The following is an 18923-nucleotide window of genomic DNA, read 5'->3' as shown; positions in this document are numbered from 1 at the left end:
CCTTCCTAGATCCATTTTCTTGTGTGACACATATTTCCTTATGTAAAAATTCTTTGTATATATCTCCCGATGATTTGGGCCCTGTACCACAGAGAAATCCTCTGTTCTTGTTTTGTGGTGTTTTTGTGATAGATCAAGATCACCATGGCTTCATCAAGCTCCACCGTGGATAAGTTCTTCCAGAGGGTCATCAACCCCTACTTTTCGGAGGCGATGAAGCACCCTCAAACTATTGAGACGCGTGAGGTGGTGCTTCACATCCGGGATGTTCAAGGGCCCAGGAAGACGTGAACCGTGGACGCTAGGCTCAAGGCGGTGGAGTAGGAGATCTTCAGGTGCCAAGGCATGGTGGAGCATGGACTTAGTGCCAACCACTCCATGATCACGGAATTCACCCATGGTCAAAAGGTGGATGGCAGGTCCTTGAAGGCTATTGTCTTCACCCTCAACGAGCAAATCAATTTTCTGCAAGGCCAGATCTTCGATATTCAAAACCAAATTTTGAGTATGAAGCAAGCTTTAAAGGTATGAGTATAGCTGCCAGTTGCAAGACTATGGAGGCTCGTGCCTGCTCTTATATTAGTGATCTACTGCCATGGTAGCCGGAGGACAAGTTTGCTTCTACTTCATCATCTACACCATCACCTCCATCTTCATCACCAAAGAAGGATACTTAAGTACACGGGTATGGGCACTCCCATTGGCTTGTGCAAAGCTTGGAGGATGTTCCGTGATATCGTATCACCATCACTCTTATTATCTTTATCCATCTTAGTTTGATCTTTAGCTATTTCATGATTTAGTCAAATAAAAGTTTAGTTTGATCCATCTTTTCGAGTGCTAGTTTCGTGATGTATCTATCTATCTATGTAATTGAGTGAGATTAACATAATAAAGTTTAGTTTGAGTTTTGCTTCTTTACTTGGAGCAATCAAAATAAAGGAAAATAATGAAAAATATCAAATGTCAATCTTATAGTAAGTAGTGACACCACATAAGGAAAAGTATAAGTAGTAATGTTTTTGAAGATTGGCAAACATAGCATTGGTCGGTAATGCAACACATAGAAAAATTAATTACGGAAGAGAAGATTTACATGCAAATACACTAACCTTGACATCTTTCATGATTGTGAACCCCCATTAATTATAGTATGCCAAAACTATCGACACTGGACAATGAAGACAATGTAATGATTTATGTTTGTTCACATTCATATATAATTTATATTGTTATAGATCCTATAACATGTGGTTCTTGCCCAATATCTTTGCTAACCAAAACTCCGCACTAAGTAGAGATAATACTTGTTCATCCAAAACCTTAAAACCAAATCCATGTTCTAAGAGTCCACCATACCTACCTATGGATTGAGTAATATCCTTCAAGTAAGTTGTGATCGGTGCACAAAGCAATAAAATCGCTTCTAAACATGTTTGAACATTTAGTTTAAGGGAAATTAAGCATTGTACAAACTATGATGTTGATAATAAAAGCAACAAACCGACTAATAAAGGTTGCCATCACAAGGGGCAATATAACGTAATGTTCCTTTGCAATAAGAGATTTGTCGTACAACCAAAAAAGCACATGACAACCTATGCTTCCCCCCGCGAAGGGCCTATCTTTTACTTTTATGCAAGAGTATGCAGACTTGCTTAAAAGCTTCGATATGTGACCCTTCCTGAAAATATGATGAGTTATGTTCCAAAGCAGACTGAAAACATAGTTTGTTAGTTTTCAACACAGTTTATGCTTCATACTTGGATGATGTGATGATTCATTACTTGTTTATGAGAAGTTATTATGACAAAAGTTATATGATGAAAATTGTCACATCCCTAGTTATACCTTGCTTGCAAAGCATTCATGCATGCATTAATATTTTTTCCTTTTGAACTTGACATGAGGAAGTGATCAAGCCTCACAATTCAAATTTTTGTCAAAAGGCAATATAAAGACTGCTTCAAATAGTTGCAAGAAAATGTTCCAACTATTTTGTGGAAATATTGGGATGAGGTAAAATTGCAAACCAATATTTTGAAAACACAGAATTTTTTTATATTGGACTATTGAATTTAACAAACAATTATTTGGAATTGAATTATATTTGTTATATATAAAATGTAGTTCTAATTATTCTGAAACATTTTATGTGGCAGTGGGAAATCCACTAAGCCCACATGATTATTTTCAGGATATTTACAAATGGTTTTGAATTTATATTAACAACCAGAACAAATTCCAGAAAAATAGAAAAGAAAAGAAAACAGAATAAAAGAAGAAGCTTACCTAGCGTGCCTGGCCTAGGAGGGAAGCCAGCCCAGCCCACCAGGGGCAGGGGGCATTCTTTCTCCTCGTGCCAGGAGGGCACGCACGTGCTTCGCGCGTGTTGCCACGTCGCTGGCCACCTCCACCCTGCGTGCCTTCCTCCCCTCGCCTCATCTGCGCCACAGAGGCCCCCGAGCGCTCCCTTTCCCTTATCCTCCTCGCGTCTCTCCACTTATCTGGCTCTCCCTCTCATGCACAGCCGAGCGTTGCCGTTGCCGCTGCTTGCAGCCACTGGCATCGACGAGCCCGCTACACTGCCCATCGTCTCCATTGTTGAGCCCTGCTTCCCCATGTAGAAAGAATCGAGCCGGAGGCCCCCACAGCATCGCCGTCGTCGCCAACTCCGTCGCCGGTCACCGGAGCTCGCGTTGCCGATTCGCCGGCTACTGGACCTCCCCGAGCCGCTGTTGCTTCCATCCTCCTCGTGGTGAGCAGCAGAGCCCATTCCCCCTCTCCACATGGCCCTCCCGTGCCCCTAGCTAGTCTCCTCGCCGGAACCCGAGTCCCTCGTCGCCGGCAATGGTGTGGCCGTGGCTAGAGCCACCACGGCTCACAGCTGAGCACCACCGCGTGCTCCTGGAGACCCTGTGATGCCGCCGACCATGGTGTGGTCGTGGCCAGAGCCACCACGGCTCGCACCCGAGCAGCTGGCTTGACCGTGCACTGCAGCCCCAGGCCCGCACATGCCCGAGCTGTTGCCGCCGCGGACCTCATCGCCGACGCCTTCTCCGGCGCCCCCACGACGAACCGTTGCCTCCTTTGGATGATGCCGAGCCTGAGATTCGCTCTAGTGCTCTCGGTGCTCGAATCCATGTCTATAGCGCCAAATCGAGCAAGTCCGGCGAGCTCCGCCACGGATTTGGTCGCCGCTGGCTAATTGCAATCTCTGGCGATGGCTAGACGAATGCTGATGACAACAAACCTCCCCCTGCAACGACACCAGAAGAATGCTGCTAGCACTCCCGGGCAACAAAACTAGAAGAACGTTGTTGATGGCCCACCAGCGCGTGGGTTCGCAGCAGTTTTCGAGGGTAGAGTATTCGACCCAAATTTGTTGGTACGCCAGGCAGGAGGTGAGAGAATACTCTCGAGTATTAGCAGCTGAATTTGTCAGATTCAACCACACCTGAAAGATTAGTATCTGCAAGCAAAGTATCAGTAGCAAAGTAGTATGATAACAACGGTGTCAGAAACAATCTGTTGATGGCAGACTATTCCTAACGATTGTATCAATGGCGCCAAGTTACCTCGTTGACGGAAATTGTCAGTTCCCGTCAATGATCAGCGAATCAAGATTGTAGCACGTAGCAGCAGTGTAATGAGCAATAGCATCGGCAAGGAACAACAGTAGTGACAACAGTAGCAAGTAGCAACAGTAGCAAGCGATAGTAATAGCAACAGTAGTAGCAGCAGCAGCAGAGCAAAACAAGTAACAGCAGTAGCAAAAGTAGTAGCAGCAGCAGCAGAGCAAGACAAGTAACAACAGTAGGACAAACTCGTAGGCAATGGGTCGGTGATTTGTTTGGATTATATTCATCATGCAACAGCTATAACACGGAGAGATATGTGGCTAGCTCCCGTTCGTCAATGTGATGTAGGCATGCATTCCGTGTGTCGTCATACGTGCTTAGGGAAAAGAACTCGCATGACATCGATTGTCCATCCCTCCCGTGGTAGCGGGGTCCAAAAGGAAACTACGGGATATTAAGGTTCTGCTTTTAATAAAGAACCGGACCAACGCATTAGCACTTGGTGAACACATGAACTCCTCAAAGTATGGTCATCGCCGAGAGTGTTTCCGGTTATTGTCACTCCGGGGTTGCCGGATCATAACACATAGTAGGTAACTACAACTTGCAAGATCGAACGTAAAACACACATATATTGGTGACAACATAATAATTTCAGATCTGAAATCCTGGCACTCCGGCCCTAGTGACAAGCATTAAGCATGGCAAAGTAGTAGCAACATCAATCTCAGAACATAGTGGATACTAGGGATCAATCCCCATCAAAACTAACTCGATTACATGATAGATTTCATCCTACTCATCACCGCCCAGCGAGCCTACGAATAGATTACTCATGAACGCCGAAGAGCTTGATGGAATTAGAGAGGGAAGAAGGTTGATGATGACGATGGCGACGATTTCCCCTCTTCGGAGCCCAAGACAGACTCCAGATCTGCCCTCCAGATGAAGAACAGGTGGTGACGGCGCCTCCATATCGAAAACGCGACGAAAACTTCTCTTTTTAATTTTTTCTGGGACGAAAGGGATCTTATAGAGCTGGAATTGGGGGCGGCAGAGCCGTGTGGGCCCCACAAGCCTGCCCACCGCCACTAGGGGGGGGGGGTGGTGGCGAAGCCAGGGCTTGTGGCCCACTGGCCCACCCCCTGAGGTGGAACTTGGCGCACATATTTTTCTTATTTTCCAAAACTGCTCCCCGTAAATTTTCAGGACGTTTGGAGAACTTTGATTTCTGCACAAAAATAACACCAAGGCAATTCTGCTGAAAACATCGTGAGTCCAGGTTAGTTCCATTCAAATCATGCAAATTAGAGTCCAAAACAAGGGCAAAAGAGTTTGGAAAAGTAGATACGATGGGGACGTATCACCGGCCATACTTCGGCGGGCGCCGATGTGGCCGGCCATTAGCCGCTAATCGCCACCCCCACATCCACTAACCAGCGGGCCCCACTCATGATCAAACCCCAATCAGCCCGGGTCATTGCAGGGATTAGCCACGGGTCACTCACCAGTGGCCCCCACTGGTCAGGTTTGACCTGGACCGGCTAGTTGACGTGTTGAGAAGTGATGAGATCAGCGTGATGCAGTTTTAATTTCTGGAATAAAATATTTCAAGAAAATCCAAAAAATAGTAAAATATTCAAAAATTCATAGAAATTAAGCCATAGCTCCAAATAAAATAAATTATATATGAAAAATTATCAGAAAAATGCAAGGAATCCGATGGTACCATTTTCATGCATGTTTGAACAACTTAAACTTACTGAATCGGACAATTTCAGTAATGGCATATAAATGCTTATAAGTGGGCTTGAAATTGATCTATATTGATCAAATAACTTCCATTTAACTTATGACCACTTGCATTAGACTAAAGCAGCATCATGTTAACATGCCATGCTCATGCATCATTGTGAAGCATTTGCCGTGCTTAATTTGTTCTTGTTGATAGACTTGCGAGATGTAGTTATCACCGACATCATAGAACAACCGGGTTCTTCTGATCAACATGCAAGCAACCCCGCTTGAGCATTCCGATACAATCCCACTCTCTCGCTCTTGCTCTCATTTCAATGCATTAGGACAAGATGATTCAATTGTTACTTGTGTTATGGTAGATGAACCCATTCCTTTTCATGATCTGTCATTGTCACAGTAAATAGCTAAACCAAGCAACCTAGCATTCCTGGTAGATGCTTGAGCAATATTGTGACATTACCCTATTATACTTGCTATGCTTAGAGTTGAGCTGGTCTGATCATTTGGGTGATGATTTGGAATAATCATGTCCTACTGATGAGAGTTAAGTATGTGAACCTGTTTTTGTAAAGGTAGCGATGAGAGGCCATGTAGGAGTACATGGTGGGTTGTCTCATTGATGCCGCACTTAGGTTGTGACATCTTGTGTTGGTGTTTGAAAACCAGCTACTACCGCACATTGGGTTCTGGTAACTCGACCCCGCTCGGCCTATTAACTACTCTGTTCTTAGTCCAGGAGTCATAGTAGTTCAAAACGTTCATAGGTTGTGGCACAACCTGCTAAGTGGATGAACGGCCCAATCAGGACCTCGGCCGAACTTCTATTATGGGTTCCAACTCAGATATGCGACTGCCTTGGACGTGAGTCATTCTAGGTTAACGTCCATGGCCAATTCCCTCGCTGGGCTTCCGCTTGAAGGTTGCCGAGGTGCTTGTTTTATGTGCACATGGAGATAAGTGGCGGGAGCATGTGTGAAGAAGTACACCCCTGCAGGGTAATTATCTATTCGAATAGCCACGTCCTCGTATATGGGCTACTTGGATACTTGCATGTTTCATAGATATCTTTAACATATACTCTAAAATGGTCCAGATAAGTGTGAGTACTATGGATGGCCTTCTTGTAGGATGACGAGAGAGGATACATGGTGGTGTATTGATGTGGTGGATATGTGGACTCGTGTGCGCTCTCTCGTAGGGAGACGAGACATGTATGAAACATTATTGTAGTTTAGGTTAGGCAAAGGTCAAGGCTATCATTTGTGCAGTACACCCCACAACCCCGTTCATTGATACATGATGCATATGTAGTTATTCTGATGTAAGTCTTGCTGAGTACCTTCGTACTCACTGTTTCTTATTTACATTTTCTATAGATAGACGTTGTTCTCTCTACGTTTCCCTATTGATGCTAACATCGATGGAATAACTTGGGAACCCATATAGGGGTGTGGCTCCTATGGTAGGGTCGTTTTAGATTTTCAGGCTCTTCTATCCGCTTTAATAGATGTCTGTAGCCAGACATGTAATTTCCGCTTGATGTTTGTATGCTCTGAATGTTGGGTCATGTGACCCCCTTTTGTTTGTAACATTATACTATGTTGGTTCTTTAGAGTCTATTAAATAAAAGATATGTTGTAGAGTTATGTTGTGATGCCATGTTGTATCTACACATATCGTGCATATTGTGTGTTTGTTTGAAATGCAGCAATATGTGTGGGATTCGACACCTAGTTGTGTGCCTTTAGTAGTACTCTTTATAGGGAAATGCCTCTATGTGCTTCCGCCGAGCCTTGGTAGCTTGCTACTGCTCCGGACACATTGATTCACCGACATGTATCCTTGTTTGTTTTGCGTCTGTCCCCTTGGGGGAACGTCACACGGTGTAATGGAGTCTGTGTAGTTTGCTACGACTCGTCAACACACGTTGTTGACCGAGACCTGCTTTGCTAGGTTATGTATGCATGTCCCTGTATGGATGTGCCACTTGGGTTTATAACTAGCCATGTCGACCCGGGTTCTGTGACATATGATTGTTGGCGACATACTCATATACGCGAGCCAAAAGGCGCAAACGGTCTCGGCCAAGGTAAGGTGGTAGCCGTGGTGATTACCGTGCGTGAGGCCACAAAGTGATATTATGTTTTACAAGCTGGAATTGTATGGCTTAGGATCGGGGTCCCGACATTGTTGGTATGAGAGCTTGACTATCTGTAGGATTACCAAGCCAAACTGGTCCATGTGGAGTCTAGTAATGCCATAGTCATATACGGGAATTGATTGTGGAAAGGGAACGCATATTCTTTTTACTCATTTCCTCAAGTCACTCTATTTCGAGTCACCCTCTTCTCTTCTACGGGGATTAAGGACTAGGCTTCTTATCTATCTACTAGGATGACGAGTTACTGAACCATGAACTTATAGGATGGTCGTGTGTCAATCCTGTTTCCATCGAAATTGCGAGAAGTGTGCTACTTCTCAAACAACAACGCCAGAAATTGACACGTTGACGGAGACTTGCTTGCGTTGTTTTTCCCTTGAAGAGGAAAGGGTGATGCAGCACAGGAGCAGTAAGTATTTCCCTCAGTTTGAGAACGAAGGTATCAATCCAGTAGGAGAATCTCGACAAGTCCAGAATACCTGCGCAAACACAAAAGAGCTTGCACCCAACATTTAAAGGGGTTGTCAATCCCTTCAAGATTGATTGCAAAGTGAGATCTGAAGGCGGAAAGTGCAATGAAGTAAAAAGTGTAAGGCTGAAAATATGGTGTGGAGTAGAGCCGGGGGCCATAGTGTTCACTAGAGGCTTCTCTCAAAATAGCAAATATCATGGTGGGTGAACAAATTACTGTCGAGCAATTGATAGAACCGCGCAAAGTCATGACAATATCTAAGGCAATGATCATACATATAGGCATCATGTCCGAGACAAGTAGACCGATACTTTCTGCATCTACTACTATTACTCCACACATCGACCGCTATCCAGCATGCATCTAGTGTATTGAGTTCATGACGAACAGAGTAACGCCTTAAGCAAGATGACATGATGTAGAGGGATAAACTCAAACCAATGATGAAAACCCCATATTTTTACCCTTGATGGCAACAACACGATGCGTGCCTCGCTACCCCTTCTGTCACTGGGTGAGCTCACCGCACGGTATGAACCCAAAACCAAGCACTTCTCCCATTGCAAGAATCATAGATCTAGTTGGCCAAACAAAACCCACAACTCGAAGAGAATTACAAGGATATGAAATCATGCATAGGAGAGAACAGAAGAAACTAAAATAAGATTCATAAATAATCTGATCATAAATCCACAATTCATCAAATCTTGACAAACACACCGCAAAAGAATATTACATCAGATAGATCTCCATGAAGATCATGGAGAACTTTGTATTGAAGATCCAAGAGAGAGAAGAAGCCATCTAGTTACTACCTATGGACCCGTAGGTCTATGGTGAACTACTCACGCATCATCAGAGAGGTCATGGTGTTGATGAAGAAGCTCTCCGTATCTGAATCCCCCCTCCGGCAGGGCACCAGAACGTGCCGCAGATGGGATCTTGCGGAGACAGAAGCTTGCGGCGGTGAAAAAGTACTTTCGACGATCTCCTGATTTTTATGGGATTTTAGGGACTATATAGGCGCAAAACCTAGGGCAAAGGAGCCTCAGGGAGCCCACATGCCAGGGGGCCGCGGACCCCATGGCCGCGCCATGAGGGCTTGTGGGGTCCCTCGTGGCCCCATGTCCTGATTCTCCGGCTTCCCGATCTTTTCTGTTCCGGAAAAAAAAAATCTTTTTGGCAGTTTCATTCCGTTTGGACTCCGTTCAAAATCCTCCTCTGAAAGGGGTCAAAAACATGGAAAAAAAAGGAACTAGCACTTGGCACTTAGTTAATAATTTAGTCCCAAAAAATATATAAAAGGCATGCAAAACATCCAAAGTTTGACAAGATAATAGCATGAAACCATCAAAAATTATAGATACGTTGGAGACGTATCAAGCATCCCCAAGCTTAACTCCTGCTCGTCCTCGAGTAGGGAAGTGATAAAGACGAAATTTTTGATGTGGAATGCTACCTAGCATAGTTGTCCTTTGCAACTTCTTTCACGTGACATGAATGTTCAGATCCGTAAGATTCGAAACAATTGTTTGCTATTGACATGAAAACAATAATACTTCAAGCAAACTAGCAAGGTAATCATGAACTTTCAAAATAACAAGGCCAATGAAAGTTATCCCTACGAAATCATATAGTGTGGCTATGCTCCATCATCCTCACACAACTAATGTAAATCATGCACAACCCCGGTATTGGCCAAGTAATTGTTTTCACACTCTTACTTTCTCAAACCTTTTATAACTATCACGCAATACATGAGCGTGAGCCATGGATATAACACTATAGGTGGAATAGAGTGTGGTGGTGGTTGTGAGACAAAAAGGAGGAGATGATCACATTGACTCGGCGCATCAAAGGGCTATGGAGATGCCCATTAAAAGATATCAATGTGAATGAGTAGGGATTGCCATACAAGGGATGCACTAGAGCTATAAGTATGTGAAAGCTCAAAAGGAGAACTAGTGGGTGTGCATCCAACTTGCTTGCTCACGAAGACCTAGGGAAATTTTGAGGAAGCCCATCATTGGAATATACAAGCCAAGTTATATAATGAAGATTCCCACTAGCATATGGTAGTGACAAAGCAAGAAGCTCTCAATCATGAAGAACATGGTGCTATTATGAAGCACAAGTGTGGAAAAAGATAGTAGCATTGTCCCTTCTCTCTTTTTCTCTTTTTTTCATTTGGGCTCTTAGGACTCTTTTTTTGGGCTCTTTGGCCTCTTTTTTATTTTATTTCCTCACATGGGACAATGCTCTAATAATGATGATCATCACACTTTTATTTACTCACAGCTCAAAAGCTTAGAACAATGATGACTCTATAGGAAATGCCTCCGGCGGTGTACCGGGATGTGCAACGATCTAGCTTGGCGTATGACGGTGAAACATCTCGCTAGCTATCTTACGATCATGCAGTGGCAATATGAGAGTGACGACACAAGTCATGAGATGGAACAGTGGGAGTTGCATGGCAATATATCTCGGAATGGCTATGAAAATGCCATAGTAGGTAGGTATGGTGGCTGTTTTGAGGAAGGCATATAGTGGGTTTGTGTACCGGCGAAAGTTGCGCGGCAATAGAGAGGCTAGCAATGGTGGAAGGTGAAAGTGCATCTATACCATGGACTCACATTAGTCATGAAGAACTCACATACTTGTTGTGAAAGTTTTTATTAGTAATCGAAACAAAATGCTAAACGCATACTCCTAGGGTAAGGGTTAGTAGGTGTTAACCATCGTGTGATCCCGACCTCAACACAAAGGATGACAATCAATAGATCAATTATGCTCCGACTTCCTAACATAGTGGTTCACCATACATGCATGCTACGGGAATCACTAACTCCAACACAAGTATTTCTAGATTCACAACTCCCTACTAACATAACTCTTAATATTACCAAATCCACGCCTCAAAACTAATTTGGAGGAAACAAGACTTCTCTTTCTACTCAATGCACATGAAGATGGAGGTTTTGTATCCTCTTTGGGTACCTATCACCTTTGGGACTACTTTCATAGCATGAGCCAACTACCAAGTCACGCACGGCCGTGCTCTAAAAAATATAAGTGAAGCACATAGAGCAAAATTATCTAGCTCAAAAGATATAAGTGAAGCACTATGATCATTCTAGCAAAATCACGATGAGTGCATGTCTCTCTCTATCAAAAAGGTGTGCATCAAGGATGATTGTGACACAACAAAAAGAAAATACTCCTACGATACAAGACGCTCCAAGGAAAACACATATCATGTGGTGAATAAAAATATAGCTCCAAGTAATATTACCGATGGATTGGAGACGAAAGAGGGGATGCCTTCCTGGGGCATCCGCAAGCTTAGGCTTTTTGGTGTCCTTGAATTTGGCTTGGGATTCCTTGGGCATCCCCAAGCTTGAGCTCTTTCCACTCTTTATCTCATCGTCCACCCAAAACTTGAAAACTTCACAACACAAAACTTAAACAGAAACTTGTGATAACATTAGCACAAGAAAACAAACTACCACTTCTTTTGGCACTGTAGCAAACTTGGATTCTATCTATATTGGTGTTGGGTTACTCTATTCTCACTTTTCCATGGCTAGTACCCCCCGATACTAACCATAGTTTCATCAAAACAAGCAACCAACTCAACAACAACTGAATCTGTCAAAAACAGACCAGTGTGTAGCAATATGTATACTTCGTATACTTCTGGTACCTCAAGAATTCTGAAAAATTACTACTGCGTGGGAAAAAGGCATATCAACCAGAAGCATAAAGAATCAACTCAAAAACTCTTTCTGAATAAAAATGAAAAATCATCTCGTGAGCGAAAAGTTTCCGTGTTTTTCCAGCAGGATCAAACAACCATTACCAAGACTAGTCATAAAGGTTTTGCTTGGCTCAAACACAAAAAGAAACACAAAAAACACAATCACAACAGAATTATGATGGCGTGGATGCAAATAAACAGAAATAAAAAAAGATAAATTCATTGGTTGCCTCCCAACAAGCGCTATTGTTTAACGCCCTTAGCTAGGCATTGATATTTCAATCATGCTCACATAAAAGATAGCAATCGGACACGAAGAGAGCATCATAAAACATGTGAAAATCACATCTAAGTCTAACATACTTCCTATGCATAGGCATTTTATAGGAAAACAAATTATCAAGACAACCAATAGCTGCCATATGCAAGGAAGAAGAAAGAGACAAAAGCAATCTCCACATAACGAGAGGTAATTTGGTAACATGAAAGTTTCTACCACAATATTTTCCTCTCTCATAGCAATTACATGTGGGATCATAATCAAATTCAACAATATAGCTATCACAAAGGATATTCTTTTCATGATCCACATGCATGCAAAGTTGACGCTCTTCAAAAATAGTGGGATTATCATCAACTAAAGTCATGACTTCTCCAAACCCACTTTCAATAATATTGCAAATATCATATTCATCATGAGGCTTAAATTTTTTTTCAAGATCATAAGAAAAATCATCACCCCAATCATGATCATTGCAACCAGTATTGGACATAGCAAAATTAGCATCCCCAAGCTTAGGGTTTTGCATATTTTTAGCATGATTGTCACTAATAGAATTTATAGTGAAACCATTGCAATCATGCTTTTCATCCAAGGAGCCCTCGTGAATCACTTCATAAATTTCTTCCTCACAATTTTCAGATTCACGCATCTCAAGCAAAACTCCATAAAGATAGTCAAGTGCACTCAACTCACTAGCGATTGGATCAACATAATTGGATCTCTTAAAGAGATTAGCAAGTGGACGAGGATCCATATCACTAGATTTTTAGCAAGCGAAGATGCAAGCATATTGAAGGCACATGGCACACAAGCAAAGGAAAGGCAAACGAAAAAGGGCAAATATGTGAAGTGGGGGAGAGGAAAACGAGAGGCAACTGGCAAACAAAGTAAATGCAAGAGATGAGTTTGCGACACCTACTTGGATGAGTTCTTGACTTGATCCTCCCCGACAACGGCGCCAGAAATTCTTATGCTACTTCTCAAACAACAACGCCAGAAATTGACACGTTGACGGAGACTTGCTTGCGTTGGTTTTTCCCTTGAAGAGGAAAGGGTGATGCAACACAAGAGCAGTAAGTATTTCCCTCAGTTTGAGAACCAAGGTATCAATCCAGTAGGAGAATATCGTCAAGTCCAGAGTACCCACGCAAACACAAAAGAGCTTGCACCCAACGCTTTAAAGGGGTTGTCAATCCCTTCAAGATTGATTGCAAAGTGAGATCTGAAGGCGGAAAGTGCAACGAAGTAAAAAGTGTAAGGCTGAAAATATGGTGTGGAGTAGACCCGGGGGCCATAGTGTTCACTAGAGGCTTCTCTCAAAGTAGCAAATATCACGGTGGGTGAACAAATTACCGTCGAGCAATTGATAGAACCGCGCAAAGTCATGACGATATCTAAGGCAATGATCATACATATAGGCATCACGTCCGAGACAAGTAGACTGATACTTTCTGCATCTACTACTATTAATCCACACATCGACCGCTATCCAGCATGCATCTAGTGTATTGAGTTCATGACGAACAGAGTAACGCCTTAAGCAAGTTGACATGATGTAGAGGGATAAACTCAAACCAATGATGAAAACCCCATCTTTTTACCCTTGATGGCAACAACATGATGCGTGCCTCGCTACCCCTTCTGTCACTGGGTGAGGTCACCGCACGGTATGAACCCAAAACCAAGCCCTTCTCCCATTGCAAGAATCATAGATCTAGTTGGCCAAACAAAACCCACAGCTCGAAGAGAATTAGAAGGATATGAAATCATGCATAAGAGAGATCAGAAGAAACTCAAATAAGATTCATAGATAATCTGATCATAAATCCAGAATTCATCGGATCTCGACAAACACACCGCAAAAGAAGATTACATCGGATAGATCTCCATGAAGATCATGGAGAACTTTGCATTGAAGATCCAAGAGAGAGAAGACGCCATCTAGTTACTAGCTATGGACCCGTAGGTCTATGGTGAACTACTCACACATCATCGGAGAGGTCATGGTGTTGATGAAGAAACCCTCTGTATCCGAATCCCCCTCCGGCAGGGCACCAGAACGTGCCCCAGATGGGATCTTGCGGAGACAGAAGCTTACGGCGGCGGAAAAGTACTTTCGATGATCTCCTGATTTTTGGGATTTTAGGGAATATATAGGCGCAAAACCTAGGGCAAAGGAGCCTCAGGGAGCCCACAAGCCAGGGGGCCGTGGGCCCCCCGACCATGCCATGAGGGCTTGTGGGGTCCCTGGTGGCCTCCCGCGCTGATTCTCCGGCTTCCCGATCTTTTTCTGTTCCCGAAAAAATATTTTTGGCAGTTTCTTTCCGTTTGGACTCCGTTCAAAATCCTCCTCTGAAAGGGGTAAAAAACATGGGAAAAACAGGAACTGGCACTTGGCACTAAGTTAATAAGTTAGTCCCCAAAAATATATAAAAGGCATGCAAAACATCCATAGTTTGACAAGATAATAGCATGAAACCATACAAAATAATAGATACGTTGGAGACGTATCAAAGTACTGTCTATGTTCTTTCTACACTTTGACACAAGATGTTGAGTTTTTATTTGTTGGTCAAATTTATTGCAGGTTGCCCCATTTTTCATGACGGTACAACCGTTATGCTGTCCGATTTTCCCTAGGATTGTGGTGTTTTAGTGTTTTTCCTTGTTTCTGAACCCTGGTTATTTCCTTCAGGATGTCACCACTAATCCAGAATTCCACTGGTCATGGTCAGAACCATGGAGATGGTAGGGATGAAGAAGGTCCTCTCGACCCACCTTTGTTGGCAGAGGTTTGATATGTCTCCAACGTATCTACTTTTCCAAACTCTTTTGCCCTTGTTTTGGACTATAATTTGCATGATTTGAATGGAACTAACTCGGACTGACGCTGTATTCAGCAGAATTGCCTTGGTGTTATTTTTGTGCAGAAATCAAAGTTCTCCAAACACCCTGAAAATTTACGGGGAGCAGTTTTGGAAAATATCAAAAATACCTGCGCCAGAATCCACCTAAGGGGGTGGGCCAGTGGGCCACAAGCCCCTGCTCCGCCACCACCCCCTGGTGGCGGTGGGTAGGCTTATGGGGTCCACAGGGACCCGCCGCCCCCAATTCCAGCTCCATAAGTTGCCTTTCGTCCCAGGAAAAATAAAAAGAGAAGTTTTCGTCGCGTTTTCGATACAGAGGCGCCGCCACCACCTGTTCTTCATCTGGAGGGCAGATCTGGAGTCCGTCTTGGGCTCCAGAGAGCGGAAATTGTAGCCATCGTCATCATCAACCTTCTTCCCTCTCCAATTCCATGAAGCTCTTCGTCGTTCGTGAGTAATTTATTCGTAGGCTCGCTGAACGGTGATGAGTAGGATGAGATCTATCATGTAATCTAGTTAGTTTTGATGGGGATTGATCCCTAGTATCCACTATGTTCTGAGATTTGATGTTGCTACTACTTTGCCATGCTTAATGCTTGTCACTAGGGCCCGAGTGCCATGCTTTCAGATCTGAAATTATTATGTTGTCACCAATATATGTGTGTTTTAGATCCGATCTTGCAAGTTGTAGTTACCTACTATGTGTTATGATCCGGCAACCCCGGAGTGACAATAACCGGAACCACTCCCGGTGATGACCATAGTTTGAGGAGTTCATGTGTTCACCAAGTGCTAATGCGTTGGTCCGGTTCTTTATTAAAAGGAGAACATTAATATCCCGTAGTTTCCTTTTGGACCCCGCTGCCACGGGAGGGATAAACAATAGATGTCATGCAAGTTATTTTCCCTAAGCACGTATGACGACACACGGAATGCATGCCTACATCACATTGACGAACGGGAGCTAGCCACTTATCTCTCCATGTTATAGCTGTTGCATGATGAATATCATCCAAACAAATCACCGACCCAATGCCTACGAGTTTGTCGTACTGTTGCTACTGCTGTTACTTGTCTTGCTCTGCTGCTTCTACTACTGTTGCTACTGCTGTTACTTGTCTTGCTCTGCTGCTACTGTTGCTACTACTGTTGCTTGCTACTGTTGCTACTTGCTACAGCTGTCACTACTGATGTTCCTTGCCACTTCTATTGCTCGTTACACTGCCAATACCCGCTACTTCGCTGTTACTATTGTGCTTGCAGATACTAATCTTTCAGGTGTGGTTGAATCTGACAAATTCCGTTGCTAATACTTGATAGTATACTCTCACCTCTTGACTGGCGTACCTACAAATTGGGTCGAATACTCTACCCTCGAAAACTGATGCGAACCCATGCGCTGGTGGGCCATCAACAACATTCTTCCAAATTCATTGCCGGGGAGTGCTATCAGCATTCTTCTGGTGCCGTTGCAGGAGAAGGTTAGTTGTTATAAGCATTCGTCTAGCTAACACTAGAGATTGCAGGATCATCACTTTTTTGGAGCTATTGCCAGGGAAGCACAGCTGACGTCAAGGTTATGTTAGAAATTGAGAGGAACAAGCGTGCCACCAATCGTCTATTGGAGCACATTGAGCAGAATATAGCCCATCAACGCAATTAGCTAGTATCCATCAGAGACTTCATCAAATTGAATCCGCCCACCTTCTATCATTCCATTGAGCCACTAGATGCAGATGATTGGCTCCGAAGTATCAACAAAAAGCTGCGTTATGCAAACGTGGCTGAAGGAGACAAGGTTACCTATGCCACATACACCTTGAAGGTTCTGCTAGCCTATGGTGGGAGAACTCTGAGGCTATGCGTCCTGCAGGCAAAGTTACTTCATGGAAGGAGTTCTGTGAAGCTTTTCGTGAGCATCATATTCCGCAGGCCCTGATAGATCGGAAGCAAGATGAGTTTTGCAATTTGAGTCACGACAAGATGGATGTGGATGCTTATAGTCGTGAGTTTGGAGGCCTTGTGTATTATGCACGAGAAAAAGTATCCATATATGCCAAGAAGCAAGCTAGATTCAGGAAAGGTCTTGACCCAAGGCTTCATCATGATCTCAGTCTACATGAGTTCATCAGTTTCGAGGTTCTTGTGAACAAAGCCATCCAAGCAGAAACAAGCAGAATGACCTACGAGGAATCCCGCAAGCACAACCGTGATGTTGCATCATCTTCAAATTCTATGTCCCACAAGCGCATGATATGGATCCTGAATGCAGCTCTTCCTTCGAGATATGTACCGAGGCCATCCTATGTGGCGCCTCGTTTGCTGATGCCAAGTGTTCCCCAGAAGAACCTCATCAGCCAAGTGTTCAACCCAGATCCATGTCCTATTTATTGAGCATGCTTCAAGTGTAACCAACCAGGACACCATTCCAAGGATTGCCCTCTGCGTGGTTATATTCCACCCTTCAGGAATGCGTGTTGTTCGTTGCAAGCCGCCAACAAAGAAGCTTAATGAAAGGTTAGTTGCTCCAACTTGTGGATGTGTGCACCATGTATCTGCAGAAGAAGCTCAAGATGATGCTGATGTCGTGCTTAAGACGCTTCTTGTCAATTCCCATCCAGCTTTAGTTCTATTTGACTCAGGAGCATCCCACTCCTTCATTTCTGAACGTTATACCTCCTTGCATAACATTGCTTTCGAAGATATGCCCACTCCATTAGTAATTCAGGCTCCAGGTTCCAAATGGCAAACTAATGTAGTAAGCCATGTGTTGGGGATATTATCTGCGACATGACCCGCCATAGTTGGGCCAGGTCACCATATGGGCGACTCATCCTTTGGCGATATAAGCCTTGGCCTGGAGGGCCCAAGAGCCGGATGGCGGTTCAAGATCAATATGGACGATAGGCCATCGAGGAGGTTTCCAGTCTTGGAAAGTACGGCGACTTAGAGATAAAGGAAACCACGATCTGTATCGTGGTTGGGACTCTTGTAAACCCTAAGGCCTCGACCTATATATAAAGGCGAGTCCCGGGGAGGATAGGGCAGGTTAGAAATCATCGAGAGCTAGGTCAGGCGTGTTACGCCCTCCTTGTAATTGAAACACCATCAATACAACACAGAGCAGGACATAGGCTTTTACCTCCTCACGAGGGGACGAACCTGGGTAAATCCGAGTCTCGCTCCCGTTTAACCCCTTTGAGTCGCCACCAAGGTGCGATGGCTCCATCATTAAGTCCTTTCACTAGGACATCTGCCATGACAAAACCACGACAGTTGGCGCCCACCTTGGGGCCTACGCACGGTGGAGTTGAGTTCTCGAAGGGAGCCCTACCACGGTCAGGGAGCTACGCGGTCGGGCTCATGACCCGGAGCCGCCGCGGAAAGTACTACATCCACAACTCGCTGTGGGGACCCGAGGCCGACTTAATCGAATCCGGCTACAGAGTCCCCTTCGGCAAGGTCAACATCTTCATCGGCATGGTCGGTGCACCCATGCTTGAGCCATACATCTTCACCGACACCGTCGAGCCGGCCAGGTATGTCCGTCCCATCGCGCTGCCAAGCCCGACGCGCCTAGTTTTCATCGACTTCACGCAGGGATCTGATGATCCAGAGCGATCGGCGACTCAGGAGACTACGCCGGCCAACACCGATGACGAGTCATCCATGGGCGACACAGATTCAATCAAGTCCCTGTATGAAGGCCGCCTCGGAGATCTATCACTCACGATGGATCCAGAAGTCCTCGACTGGACCCGCCGTCAGATCGCCGTTTACATGGCGGGGGCGACACAGTCCCAGCAAAACCCTGCAGGCAACAACGCGGCTGGCGAAACATCCAAGAGCCGAGCTGCAATCCTGGTGGACCTGTCGGCGGAGATAACAAGGATCATGGCAACCTGTGTAACAGCGGAAAACTAGGGCACAATAAATGTCGAGTTGGCAAAGCTGCGAGATGAGATGGCGAAGGCCGAGCGAGATGCAGAGGCAGAAGCCGCCAGGATTGAGACCCGGCAAGCTCAGATCACCGCTGAGACA

The sequence above is a fragment of the Hordeum vulgare genome, chromosome 5H (genome assembly GCF_904849725.1).
Source record: "Hordeum vulgare subsp. vulgare chromosome 5H, MorexV3_pseudomolecules_assembly, whole genome shotgun sequence".
Lineage (NCBI taxonomy): Eukaryota > Viridiplantae > Streptophyta > Magnoliopsida > Poales > Poaceae > Hordeum > Hordeum vulgare.
The sequence above is the reverse complement of the archived record's forward strand: the minus strand, read 5'-3'. Positions refer to the sequence as shown.